Source organism: Sinocyclocheilus rhinocerous, unplaced genomic scaffold, assembly GCF_001515625.1.
Source record: "Sinocyclocheilus rhinocerous isolate Xijiao unplaced genomic scaffold, SAMN03320098_v1.1 scaffold899, whole genome shotgun sequence".
Lineage (NCBI taxonomy): Eukaryota > Metazoa > Chordata > Actinopteri > Cypriniformes > Cyprinidae > Sinocyclocheilus > Sinocyclocheilus rhinocerous.
The window spans coordinates 293,621-308,366 of NW_015653460.1; the positions used below are offsets into that span (position 1 = coordinate 293,621).

The 14,746-nt window shown below is 36.6% G+C and overlaps 1 pseudogene; it reads left to right on the top strand.

Annotated features, from left to right (window-relative positions):
• Positions 1-14,746, top strand: part of LOC107715792 (inositol 1,4,5-trisphosphate receptor type 1-like) — a 146,758-nt pseudogene that overhangs the window by 50,204 nt on the left and 81,808 nt on the right.

The window sequence follows — 14,746 nt, forward strand, 5'->3', positions numbered from 1 at the left end:
TCAATATATATAAAACACAAATATATATATATATATATATATATATATAAAGTCTGTGTAAAATAAGAGGTTATAGAATGTAAAATATATATATATAAATTGTTTAAAATTACATTTTAAATAAACAATTAATATGCCATGCTGAAATATTTTGTATGAAGTCTATGTAAAATGTAAAAGTTATAAAATAGAATGTATTATAATCGACATCATCTTCAATATAATATTGTTCCGATTATCATGTTATCTTCATATTATTGTTGCACTAAATTGCAATTTGTTTTCTCCTTCAGATTGGCACATCTCCTATCAAAGAAGATAAAGAGGCCTTCGCCATTGTGCCAGTCCCTCCTGCGGAGGTGAGGGACCTAGACTTTGCCAACGATGCCAGTAAAGTGTTGGCATCCATCGCTGGCAAGCTAGAGAAGGGCACAATCACCCAGAATGAAAGAAGGTACGACCCCTGAGATTATCTGGGATAGGAATGTGCTTGAGTCCTTTAGCGACCCCTGACTAAATGTTTTTGCTTCGACCTCATTTAACACTTCACGTTGTTTTACTGTATCAATTGATTACAGTGTACAAACTCTATGTGGGAACTATTCCCAGAGGTTTAAACTGGAATTTCAAAAGCATTGCTGTGATGAATGTGTAACATTTTCCACCACTTCTAGTGGAAAATTAAGTATTTTGCCCTTGATTAGGGACTGTTATGAGTTTAAACCAACTTGACCTTCTTTTCTCTGCACATTCTGTAGGTTTGTCACTAAGCTACTCGAGGACCTTGTGTTTTTCGTGGTGGACATTCCCAACAATGGCCAGGATGTTTTGGAGATCATGGTCAATAAACCCAACCGTGAACGGCAGAAACTCATGAGAGAGCAGAATATCTTAAAACAGGTAGGATGTTCTTCAATACCTCACACTTCACCACTTGTAGTGCCTAAAAGACATGCCCTTCACCTTAAAATGAACATTTTCAGGTGTAGAATAGGGATGTGCGCTAAGCCTCAGAAAACATTGTGTGCATATGCAATCCATTTGAAATGATGAATCAAACAGTCAAATAATTCTTGATACCTTATTATCCAAATTGCTCTTATTTTCCATCAAACGGTTAAAATTTACACACTGACGGCAACAAAAGCAGCAGACGGGCCGAATGAAAATTCAAATTCACTCTCTGACAGCAGGTGGCGCTTTTGGACAAGCAGACATGCAGTGAATACCATGGTTACCCTTGTAAACACTGCACTAATAAACACTATTTATATTGAGATAACATGAAAAAAATGTCAAAGAAAATCAGTTCCCTTTCATTCATAATGTGTCCTGTTTTAAACCTTTATCATAAGTAAGAGGTGCAAAGAAAATGCATGCATGCAACATTTGAGGTGACATTACTTTGTTTTTGGCTTGGTAACATTCAAATTACTAAATTTCCACTAGTCAGCTAGTATTTCAAATTTTGACTAGTCTCATTCATCCCTGGTTTAGAATAACATTTAAAAGATTAAATGAGTAAAAGAGTAAATCAGTTTTTCTTGATATAAACATCAGGGCTCATAAAAAGTCTTTCATTATGTAATTGCAAACTGAAACCTATTAACTTTTTGGTCAGGATGGTTGGTTCCAGAGACCATATTTAGATGGTATACAGTTTTAAAAATGATTGTTCCAGAAGGATTTTTTCCCCGCAACGATGCCATAGAACAACAATTTTTGGATCTCTAAAGAACCTTTCAGTGAACAGTTCTTAAAAGAGTTCTCTTTTTCTTATTGTAATAAATATTAATATAATCTGAAGAACATTTTTCTTTTCTGCAGTGGAAAACTTCTAAACTTTCTTCATCAAAGCAAATAAGGAGCCTTTATTTTTAGGAGTGTAGATACATCAGATGTATTATTCATTCCAGTCTCTATTCTTCCTCCATCAAATAGATCTTTAAGCTGCTTCAGGCCCCATTCACAGACAGCGGTGATGGTCCCATGTTGCGTCTGGAGGAGCTGGGTGACCAGAGACACGCGCCCTTCAGGCACATCTGCAGACTGTGCTACCGTGTGCTGCGACATTCACAGCAGGACTACAGGAAGAACCAGGTGGGTCTGCAGGAGCACCAGCCGACATGGGAGTATCTCTGGTTCAACCTTAAACCTCACAGACCTCATACAATGATTGATATGATATTTAACGAACATTTCAATATTGTTTTTTTATCTGTACTGCTTTTTTTTCTCATAAAAAATCATATTGTGAAAATGCAGGACCCAAAGTCCCATTTGTTTGTTCTCTAAAGCCATGCTGATATGATTCAATTCAGCTTGCCTTCATTTAGATTCTCTCTCATGTATTCATAAACTTCAAGATGTTATCTGTGTCTGCAGGCATGAGTGTGATTTCCTGTGGTTTCCAACATTACACATGTCTAATGAATACTTTTTAAAGTGTTAAGCCATTCTAAAAAACTATATATAATGCCATCTAACCTCAAATACTGAACTTTCAAAGGTTTCAAAATTCAGTGTCATGTATTTGTAGGTGTTGACATATCAATGTAATTAATTAAATATATCTAATGCATTTAATTGTATTTAACATGGTTTATTAATTTATTCTGTGTTTGACAAAGGAAGTGGCCATGTTCACACACACACACACACACACACACAGACAAAGTCCTTACCAGAGCAAAAACCTCTCAATAAATGCAGATAGACATTCTTTATGGATAATTACTTTACTGTATGAATCAAACCATACGGGATGTTTAACTAAAGTTATTTGCATTCTTTATATGATGATATTAATTTACAATCAAAGCTCAAGTGTCATACTATTCGTAAACACAGTCATTCATAGAAATGTTGATGCAAACATCTTCAGAGGACATTAGCTGAAAATACAGCCATAAAGTTTTATTTATTTGTATATTTATTTACTTACAATAAAAAGGGATTGGATATAAATAAATTGGCATTTAAATACTTTAATTAGTTATCAGCAGTGTTATTTCCGTACCAGTGATATAATTTTTTTTTTTTTTGGTAATATTTTGAGTTAGATTTTAGTTTTTAATGTTTGCATTTTATTTTTGGTGATTTTGTGTTTTTGCCTGTTTTTTTTTTTTTTTGTTTGGACTATAATTTTTTATTTTTTATTTTTATAATAACTATTTTAGTGCTTCACTTCAAACTAAACAAAAATGAGAATTGTTGCATTTTAGCAGAAGTATTTACTTTGTCTCTTTGTGCCCTCTGTCCAGGAATACATCGCCAAGCAGTTCCGCTTCATGCAGAAACAGATTGGCTACGACGTGTTGGCCGAAGATACAATAACGGCCCTCCTCCACAACAACCGCAAACTCTTGGAGAAGCACATCACGGCGGCAGAAATTGAAACGTTTGTTAGTCTTGTGAGGAAAAACCGTGAACCAAGGTGGGATAGTGTCTGACCAAAAGTTTGAGAGCAATGCTTAAACATGTTTGCTTATGTGAGTGCCAAGAAAGATAGAAGTCTGACATATTTCCATGTACTGTTTATGTTTAGGTTTCTGGACTACCTGTCCGATCTGTGTGTGTCAATGAACAAGTCCATCCCAGTGACTCAGGAGCTGATCTGTAACGCGGTGCTGAATCCTGCCAATGCTGACATCCTTATAGAGACCAAGTGAGAGATTTTTTATATTGTGATTATGTAGTGAATTATTAGATGCTAGGATTAGTTTTTAATTATGTCATTAGTGTTTTAATCTAAAAATAATTTCAGTTTAGACAACTGTTCAAAAATTTGAGATTGGTAATTTTTTTTAATGCTTTAAGTCTCTTAATCTCACCAGCGCTCCATTTAATTTGACCAAAAATGCAGTAATATTGTGAAATAATATTACAATTTAAAATAACTGTGTTCTGTTTGAATATAATTTAAAATGTAATTTATTCCTGTGATGCAAAGCTGAATTTTCAGCATCATTACTCCAGTCTTCAGTGTCACATGATCCTTCAGAAATCATTCTAATATGCTGATTTACTGCTCTAGAAGCATTTCTTATTATTATCTGTGTTGAAAACAGTTGTGCTGTTAATATTTTTGTAGAAAGTAAAAAACAGCATTTATTTAAAACAAAATCCTTTTGAACATTATCAGTGTAATGCATCCTGCTAAATAAAAGTATTAATTACTTAAAAAAAAAAACTTTACTGACCCTAAACATTTGAATCCTAATAATTAATATTAATAAATGTCTCTATTTATTTAATTAATTAATTTGTTTGTTGTTAAGTGACACATTTAAGAAGTACCAAGGAATGCTCTGAAATGCGAGTGAAGTACTTTAAGTAATTTAAAATCAGTGATGGGCATTATCTGTCTCTTTCTATAAGGCTAAGATCATGCAATAGGCTTCACGTGATAAAAATATTTTTTTTTCAAAGAAAACATAATGAAAATCAACACTGACATAATGTAGATGTACAAAATGTTTGCCATTCTAGGTTATAATTATGAGTTGTTTGTTGCCAGTTCCATTTAAATTCTGTATCTTTCTCTCTCGACCCAGGCTGGTGTTGTCTCGGTTTGAGGTGGAGTCTGGAGAGGGTCCAGTGGAGTCAGAGGAGGATGAGGAGGAGGTGTGGTTGTTTTGGAAGGACAGCGGTAAGGAGATCAAGAGTAAGAGTGTCAGAGAGCTGGCACAGGATGCTAAAGAAGGCCAGAAAGAGGACCAGGAGGTCATTAGCTACTACAGGTCAGCCAACAGGAAATAAACCAAGGGTCAAAGTTTATCAGGGCAAAACCCAAAAATGCTTTCAAGTTCAAAATGGTAAAAAAAAAACGAATCAAAACATCAGTTCTCTCAGTAACATCCTCTCCTGGTTCATTTTCTTTCTTAGATACCAGCTGAACCTGTTTGCACGGATGTGTTTGGACCGCCAGTACTTGGCCATAGAGAAGATATCGGGCCAGCTGGATGTAGACCTGATCCTGCGCTGCATGTCGGATGAAGACCTACCCTACGACCTCCGTGCCTCGTTCTGCCGGCTGATGCTTCACATGCATGTAGACCGTGACCCGCAGGAACAAGTGATGCCTGTGAAGTATGCCAGGCTGTGGTCCGAGATCCCGTCCAAAATTGCCATCGATGAGTACGTTGAAGTGTTTTTTAAACAGCCCTCCATTATTAGTTTTCTGTAGTTGTCTCAACCGAGTGCATTCAATGTTGTATTTTGGTTTTAGTTATGATAATGATGGAACCAGTAGAGATGAGATAAAGGAGCGCTTTGCCCTCACTATGGACTTTGTGGAGAACTACCTCAGGGATGTGGTCTGTCAGAATATTCCTTTCTCTGATAAGGAGAAAAACAAACTGACTTTTGAGGTAAGTCGCCCATCCAGCATGTGCAATAGTGACGAGCTTGGGTTGTTACTGGATGTGACTAACTCTTGTGTTGCTTTTTGTGCTTTTAAGGTTGTGAACTTGGCAAGAAACCTTATTTACTTTGGCTTTTACAACTTCAGCGACTTGTTGCGTTTGACTAAGATCTTGTTGGCCATTTTGGACTGTGTTAATGTCAGCACCATCTATCCCGTCAACAAAATGGAAAAAGGAGATGAGTCCAAAAGTAAAGAATCTTTTTCTCATATTATAACAGTTTTAGTCAACTGTCCTGTGAATGATTTTCAAACAGTCACTAAATGAATTTTTAACGATTTGTTGGTTATGTTTCTCACAGGTAGCAATGTAATGAGATCCATCCATGGCGTTGGGGAGCTGATGACCCAAGTGGTCCTAAGAGGAGGCGGATTCTTACCCACAACCCCCACAACACCCCCTGATGGTGATGTGGTGAAGACCCAGACAGAACCAGAGAAGGAAGACATTCTGGTGATGGACACCAAACTGAAGATCATAGAAATCCTACAGGTGATTAAAAATAATTTAATAATATTTTTAAAATATACTCTAAATTAATTTAATTGTATTTAATTTTATGTCCTGTCTGAGGAACCTTAATTTCAACCAAACAGTCAGTTAGCTTCAAAATGTTGAAAGCAGGTAAAAATCTGGTACAAAACTGAACCTTGTGTTTTTGTTGTTCAGTTTATACTGAATGTACGACTGGACTACAGGATCTCCTGCTTGCTCTGTATCTTCAAACGTGAGTTTGACGAGAGCAACACGCAAGTGGATGCAGTGCCAGCTGCGAATGCAGACGGGCCCAACTGTATCCCAGGTATGCAGTATATCCCGATCACTATCACCCACAAGTTACTCTACAGATTATGTGAGTTTTTCTGTGTGTTTTACAGCTCTGGACTTTGAGAACATTGAAGAACAAGCAGAAGGAATTTTTGGTGGAAGGTAAGAATTCATTTCTTGAATAAGAAGGTGCTTTGCAGGAGAACGTAAGTGTGTAACTAGTTTTTTCTGATCTCAGTGAGGAGAACACACCTCTGGATCTTGATGACCATGGTGGAAGAACATTTTTGAGGGTTCTGCTGCACCTCACTATGCACGACTATCCACCGCTTGTGTCTGGAGCCCTACATTTGCTCTTCAGACACTTCAGCCAGAGACAAGAAGTACTCATGGCTTTCAAACAGGTATGTAACACGAAGACATTGCTGTTTTAAATCATTTTAATGAATGGTATTGCCATTTTTAGTCCATTTCTTGCTGTTGATGTTTCAAAGCATACAATTGTTTGTATTTGAATTCTTCATGCATCCCTCCCCTTTTTTCCCTATAGGTTCAGCTTCTAGTGACCAGTCAGGATGTTGACAACTACAAGCAGATCAAATCAGACCTTGACCAGCTGCGATCTAATGTGGAAAAATCTGAGCTCTGGGTGTACAAGCGACAGGGGGATGAAGGCATGGATGCAGGAGACGGACTCCCAGCAGAGTCTGACCACTCTCACACACACACACACACACACACACACACATCAGAAAAGGACAAGTGTTGGGTGGGGGGGCGGTGAGACAGACGGATGTTTTCAGTTTCCATATTGCTACATCTTAAACAAATCATTAAAGGGGTCATATGACAGCGACAATGGTGTACCAGTTCTAATGCCATGGCGAAAGTTTGAGCAAAACACGCTAACTGTTCTGTCTTTGGCTGCAGAGACAAGCACAGAACACTATTTAGAGTCCCAGCCTCAGATTAGACAAGAGAGCAGTGTATTTATTAATTTATTTACTGTATATTGCTGCTGCCACACAGATCTAAAATAAACATGCAATTTATTTCCCAGCAGTTTACCTTCACAGACATAACCGACTGTTTTTGTAACTCATGTGTGTTTTTAACGTAAACTTGTGTGTGAATGAGAACTTAGTTTAATACTCACATGCTGTGACAGCTGCTTTCTCTCCGTGCGCTTCGGATGTGTTCAGAAAACCGTATATCAGAAGTTTAAACTCATATGGTTTAAAATGCATGATTTCATCACGATAAATATGATAATCAGAACCAAAACAGATGTTTTTAGCAGGTACCAGCTGTAATGGCGCAGCTCTATTCTGGAAAAGAGGGCGGGGAACAGCAGATCATTTGCATTTAAAGAGACAGGCCCAAAAAACTGTTTTGTTTAGTTTTTTCGCTTTTTCAGAGAACAAACAGAACACATCTGATCTTTTTTTGTCATGTGTAGATCCTGGAGGCCATCACCATGCAGCACATCTTCATGAACAATTTTCAGCTGTGCAGTGAGATGAACGAGCGCGTCGTGCAGCACTTCGTCCACTGCATCGAGACCCACGGCAGACACGTGCAGTACCTGAAGTTCCTGCAGACCATCGTCAAGGCCGAGAACAAATTTATCAAAAAATGCCAGGATATCGTAATGGCTGAGGTGGGTGGCTGATGTACTGAAATTGCTTTTGATTTTGGTGGTTATGTCTAACATGAATCAGTTTTGTTTCTGCAGTTGGTGAACTCTGGAGAGGATGTGCTGGTCTTTTATAATGACCGGGCCTCCTTCCAGACTCTGGTCCAGATGATGCGTTCAGAGCGTGACCGGATGGATGAAAACAGCCCCCTCATGTACCACATCCACCTGGTGGAGCTGCTGGCCGTCTGCACGGAGGGCAAAAACGTTTACACCGAGATCAAGTGCAACTCCTTGCTGCCGTTGGACGATATTGTCCGTGTGGTTACACACAAAGACTGCATCCCTGAGGTCAGTGGCCTAGAGGTTCATGCTGCATAATATGAGGGTTATTTTTTTCTGCAACATTGTGTTATTGTGGTATTGTCTGTTTAGCCTCCCCTAAACGGCACATAAAAACAAAACAAACTGTGCTTGGATATTTTATATTGGTCAGATGGTCTGTTCCTGTCTAAGTGTGTGAATTTTGGCCAGAGTAAGCTGCAGTGAGTACCAGACAAGTCCAAAGTCTGGATACATGAGACTAGATTGGCACTGGCCGAATGTTCAGAGTCTAAATTAGTGGGTCTGTTTAACTCAAAGGGCCCCCTATTGTCTAACACAAGAATGAAAAGCTAAAATCTAATATTTATTCTGTAGTTATGACAAAGCTGCTTGTTTTCAAAATCAAGTACCACAAAGTGGGAGATATATTTAATAATGTTGTAATTCCATACATTGCAAGAACCTTATGTTCTTCAGTAAAAGTTGCTGAGGATTGTTTTTTTTAAAAATTATGTTTCTTTAGAGTTTTAATTCAGTTAGATGATTTGGTTACACATTATTTTAAGGTGTCATTGTTACAGTGTAATTATACATTTAAGTACTGAGTAATATTAATTTACTACATGTACTTACTATATGGTTAGGGTTAGGATTAGGGTTTGGCTTAGGGTTACTTGCATGTAATTATGCCTTATTTATTGTTATTATAATAGTAAATACATGTAACGTGTAATAAGGACACCTTAAATAAAGTGTTACCGATTAGTTTAATATATAAAACTTAAATAAATTAATGTAATTTTTATTTTAATACATACAACTTTAATTAAATAAATTAATTTAGTTTTTTTTAGAATTGTAAAACAGTTTGATATTTTTAATAAATAAAACAAATTAAAATGACCTTGATTTACATTTTAAAATATTATTTTTTAATACATGAAACTTAATTTAATTCTTTTTTTTATTTTTTTTTTTATTTTAAAAGTTACATGATTTTAATATATAGAACATAAATAAATAAATGTAATTGCATTTGTATTAATTCTATTTTATTACATAAAACCTAAATTAATTTAAAGGTTTTATTAAAAACAATTAAATGATATCATTTAGAATCTGAGTTATCTGATCTAACTGATCTTCAATTAGATTTTTTGAAGACATAAGAAAAAATAAATCTAATTACTAATACATAAAACTTAAATTAATGAAATATATTTTTAAAATACTATCTATATGTCACTGGTCTAATTGCTGTCGTCTCCCTAAGTCAGGTAGCCCCAGAATATAGCTTACTGATATCTTTGTTGCGAAAATTAAGTTGCATGTATACTGTCCTTTTTTAGGTCAAAATTGCGTATATCAACTTCCTGAACCATTGCTACGTGGACACAGAGGTCGAAATGAAGGAGATCTACACCAGCAACCACATGTGGAAGCTCTTTGAGAACTTTCTGGTTGACATATGCAGGGTAATGGAAGCCGATTTGGGGATTTTTTTTGGGCGTTTAGGTGTAAAGTACCAAAAAGTACCAATCTGTTGCTTGCTAGCGTGCAACTAACATTGTCTAATTGTTGATTGCCTGTGGGTTTTTTTTAAGTTGAGTAGGAGTGATTCATTATTTGTGGTATTATATGGGTTTTTATTTATATGACGTCTGCAGTCCTTTTTTGGGGCAGCAAAAGGGTGAATCAGTGTATGTTCTGACTGTGCTTACTGAAGCAAATGACTCAAGGCCACAATAATTCTGTCTATTCTTTATGCTTGCTTTGCATCCAGGTCTGCAACAATACAAGCGACCGCAAACATGCTGACACGACGTTAGAAAGCTACGTGACAGAAACTGTGATGAGTATTGTGACGACATTTTTCAGCTCCCCTTTCTCCGACCAAAGCACTAGTTTACAGGTAATGACCCCAATACTGAAATATTCGTGATATATCTGCACAAGTTAGGTATGTGTTGCTTTCAGCTGTCAGTTTCAGTTCATATTTGGTTCACCACCTTCTTCAGTTTCTACAGCGGTTTGATTTCTTTGAAGGAAACACATCGTTATCTTTACCCGTGGGAAAATAGACCCTCCAGATAATATCTTAACCATTTTTCACCTCTTCCTCGCTTAGGTGGCACATCATATGTACGTAAGTATCTGTAAAAGCCCCTCCCCTTCTCTAGCGCTAACCTGCTGGTGTCCTTTGTGAGACCCGTAGGATCTGTAGAAGTTCAGGCCGTTTCATCACACTCAGGGGTTTCTAAAGAATCAGCCTGACCACGGGCGACTGACGCACCGATCAGAGCTTTCCAAGAACTCTCCTCTCTCATCAACATGCACACACTTCCCACATCTCCATTTCGCAATGAGAGAAACCAGGGCCGATCCACATAGTGTGTGTATGCTTGTAGAGCGTTGGTGGCTGTGGAGGCTGACAGTATAGCTTTTCTTGGAAAACCTGGTATTTTCACTATTGACCGTCTTTCCATGTAGCCCGTCTGACTTTGCTGTCTGGAGATAAAAGAAATCACATGAATGGTACTAGATCTGTACAGTACCATTATTTTAACTTTCTGAGCTTTAGGCGACATGATGCCTATTTTGTTGGTTAGGTTTTAAAGAGCTTTAAAAGTAGACTTCACTGTTTGTTTTTACAGATCAAAATAAGTTAAATCTTGCATAAAGACAGATATTTTATGTCATTTTTTCATTATTCTCAATTTTCATATTTCTCAATTCTTCAATTTATTCTCATATCTATCTATCTATCTATCTATCTATCTATCTAATAATCATATTATTATTATTACATATTATATCTATATCTATATATTACATATTATATCTATATTATATTATATCTATATATTGTTTTTTATTATTATTATTATTACATATTTTTATATTATATATACATATATATTTACACTACCATTTATATGTTTTTGAAAAAATTCACTTATGCTCACCAAGGCTATAATTGTAATGTAATGTCATATATTCTTCTGAAATGCTGCTGAAATTTCAGAATTTTTTGCTTCAGTCTTCAGTGTCACATGATTCTTCAGAAATCATTCTAATATGCTGATTTGGTGCTCAAGAAACATTCCTACTATTATCAATGTTGAAAACAGTTGCTGCTTAATATTTTTGTAGATATTTAGTTTTTTTTGTCATGACATTTTGATGAGTGGAAAGCTTAAAAACAGCATTTATTTGATGTTAAAATCTTTGTAACATTATACATGTCTGGTTTCCTTTGACCAATGTAGATACAGACAAATCTTATTTTTTAATGAATGAATGAATTTATTTTTATTACTTTAGTCTGCAGTTGTAAAGTAGCAAGTGCCTCCTCATACTGTGTCATGTATCGACCCTAAACCCCATTCATTCTTTCCTGGAAGTGTTGCTTCATGACAGCTGCCTTCTCTGATCTCTCACATCTCTCTTTGCTGTGACAGGCCTCCATTTTAGGCAAAATAACTGAGGTACCGCTTTGTAATGACTTCACAGTGGTTGCTCATGGAATGTGGTGACGTAGTTTGGGTTAGACTCTTCGCTAGTAATCCTGTTTGAGTGGGAAACTAGATCACACTGAGTTTTTTTTTTTTTTCACAATTAAGCCCTTGTGCGCACTAGACTAGTCGTCCAGAAAGCGTTTAAGCAAGTCTTGCAGTTGTAGAGTGGTAAACATGCCATCCTTCCTCTCAGCTTTGCACGTTTCTTCTGAGTGTTGTTGCGTTGGTGGTAAGATGTGGTGTTAGTTTCTGTCACTGGAGGTGTCAACACATCATAATTTGTTAACCTTTTAGCCTATATACGTGTAAGAAAATTAGAGAAATGTCCACAAATATGGGTGTATGAATTTCTTTTTAAGAAACTGTCTTTAATGAGATGTGTCAGGTTCAATGTAAGCTAGTCTCTATTGATAGCATCTTCTGCTGTGGAATACCACAGAAACCAGTCCCTTAGTTTGTGCAATCAAACAAAAATGGCATGTGCAGTAATTCTATTAGCTTTACTAAAGTCAGACGTCAGATGTTTGGGGCCAGTGAGATTTGTTTTGACCTTTTTGGAAAGAAGCCTCGTATGAGCACCAAGGCTGCATTTATTTAATTAAAAAATTTTATATTGTGAATTTTATTACCATATTTTTTTTTTCTGAATATATTTTGAAATGTAATTTTTTCCTGTATTGACAAAGCTGAATTTTCAGCATCATTACTCCAGTCTTCAGTGTCGCATGATCCATCAGAAATCATTCTAATATGCTGATTTGCTGCTCAAGAAACATTTACTATAATTAATGTTGAAAACAGTTGCTGCTTGATATATGTTTTTTTTCATGATAGCTTAAAAACATATTTGTTGAAAAATATTTTTTATGAAAATGTATTTTTTTATTTATTTGATTCTTTGATTAATAGAAAGTTCAAAAGGTCAGCGTTTATTTAAAATATAAATCTATTGTAGCATCATACATGTCTTTACTTTCACTGTTGATCATCCTTGCTTAATAAAAGTATTTTTTTTTTCTTTAAAAAATGTAGGAATTATGTTGGCAACATATAACATAAGTGCTTTAACCAACATATGAGCTGCTTTAAAACTCGCTGGAATGCCTTGACTAGGGCTGTGCGATATGGACAAAAAAAACCTATCGTGATTTCTTTGATCAATTTTGCGATTTCAATTTTAATCACGGTTTTGACACACACAGACATGCTTTACAGTCATTAATGCATTCAGTGTGAATTTGAAACATATTTCCAAAAGAAAACCAATTAGAGCTTTATCAAAAAGCTGTAACATGTCTCTAGAACAGACATAAGGCAAAATAATCACTAAGTAAAGGTGTAACAAAATGTCTCTAGAATAGACATATGGCAGAAAAGAAAAAAAAATCCTGTGTCCAGGGATTTTTTTTGCCTTGCATTGGTCATAGAGCTCTTTGTGGCGTTGCCTCAGATGTTGAACTGGATTTGTTGCGCCAAGTTCACACGTACTCAGTCTGCAGTGCGTATACAGTAATTGTATGCGGTGCAGAAGCCGCACGGACTCATTTTGCTTTCGCACAGGACGCGTTTGCAGTCCGCTCCTGATTTTACCACAAACACAACATTTATCCATTATTTTGATTTCAAATCCAAACGTTGTTTCTGAAAATGCTTTTTCAGCATTGTGTTTCTCTTTTATCACAGTACAGTAATACAATCTTTCATAGACATATTCACCTTTAAACTCAATAAATGTAACTTTGTTTAACTACCACCACGAGTGCCATCTATTATTGCGTTGTTTATCTAAAAGTGCACTTTTCCTTGTTTTAAATCTAGCCAAAAAGCCATGTGTTGACTGTGAAACAGTAGGCTTTAATTATATGCATTTATGGTGTAATTACTAAATTTCTGTGTCAATCCATGTTAATTTTTACCGCGAATAATGCGCTGTCACTTTAATTCAGCGCGTGCAGCACAGCAGAAATAGATTCCGTGCGGAAACGATCGCAGCATGACTGCTGCAGACGCACCGCTCCTGGAGCGCACTGCCGGACCGCAATCGCGTGCAGTGTGAACGCTCTGATCCGTTAACATGGGTGCGGAAAAAATATGCACCACAGACGGAGTGTGTGAACCTGGCGTTACGTTTGTATGCCCGCCCGTTCTGTTCTGTTCTCGTGCTCCATTTAGGCGTGCTGCATTCTGATTGGTTCGGATAGCATACTGCGGGAGGTCGGAGGCGCGGAAAATCGTGCTATAAAGCGATTTAGAAATCGCGCAAGCTCAAATGGCGATTTTATGACAATTTCGATTAATCGCACAGCCCTAGCCTTGACCCACAGACTTTTGAGTCTTATGCTGTCGATAGAATTGAACTTCTATCGAACCTTCTATTGAAGATGTTGTAGAAACCAAAAATGGTGCACAGATATTTCATTCACTTGAAAACGTGAATCTTTTGAAAGTGTCCATCACAGAAGTTTCCTCTCAGCTTCTCTATTATTGATGTGTAGTTACTTGTTTTCCCTCCTTTTGTCTCTCTGTGTCTAATATAATCTCTCTCCATCCTTTTCTCTGTCCTCTCTCGTTGTTTTTGCATTCTTGTTCTCCAGACCCGGCAGCCTGTGTTTGTGCAGCTCCTGCAGGGGGTTTTCAGAGTTTACCACTGTAACTGGCTCGTTCCTGCCCAGAAAGCCTCAGTGGAGAGCTGTATTAAGGTTCTGTCTGATGTGGGTAAGTATTTGACTGTAACAATTCAAACTTTAAATAAATGAACCTCATGCAGCTCCATTTCCATTTATCTTTACATCCGTCCTTTAAAATAAAAACCTGAGGCATAAAGAGATGATTTCATCATTTGCTGTATTAAAGGGATAGTTCACCCAAAAATGAAAATTTGATGTTTACCTGCTTACCCCCAGGGCATCCAAGATGTAGGTGACTTTTTCTTCAGTAGAACACAAACGGAGATTTTTAACTCAAACCGTTGCAGTCTGTCAGTCTTATAATGGAGGTGAATGGGAATCACAGCTTTGAGAGTAAAAAAAAACATACACAAACAAAACCAAATTAAACCCTGCAGCTCGTGACGA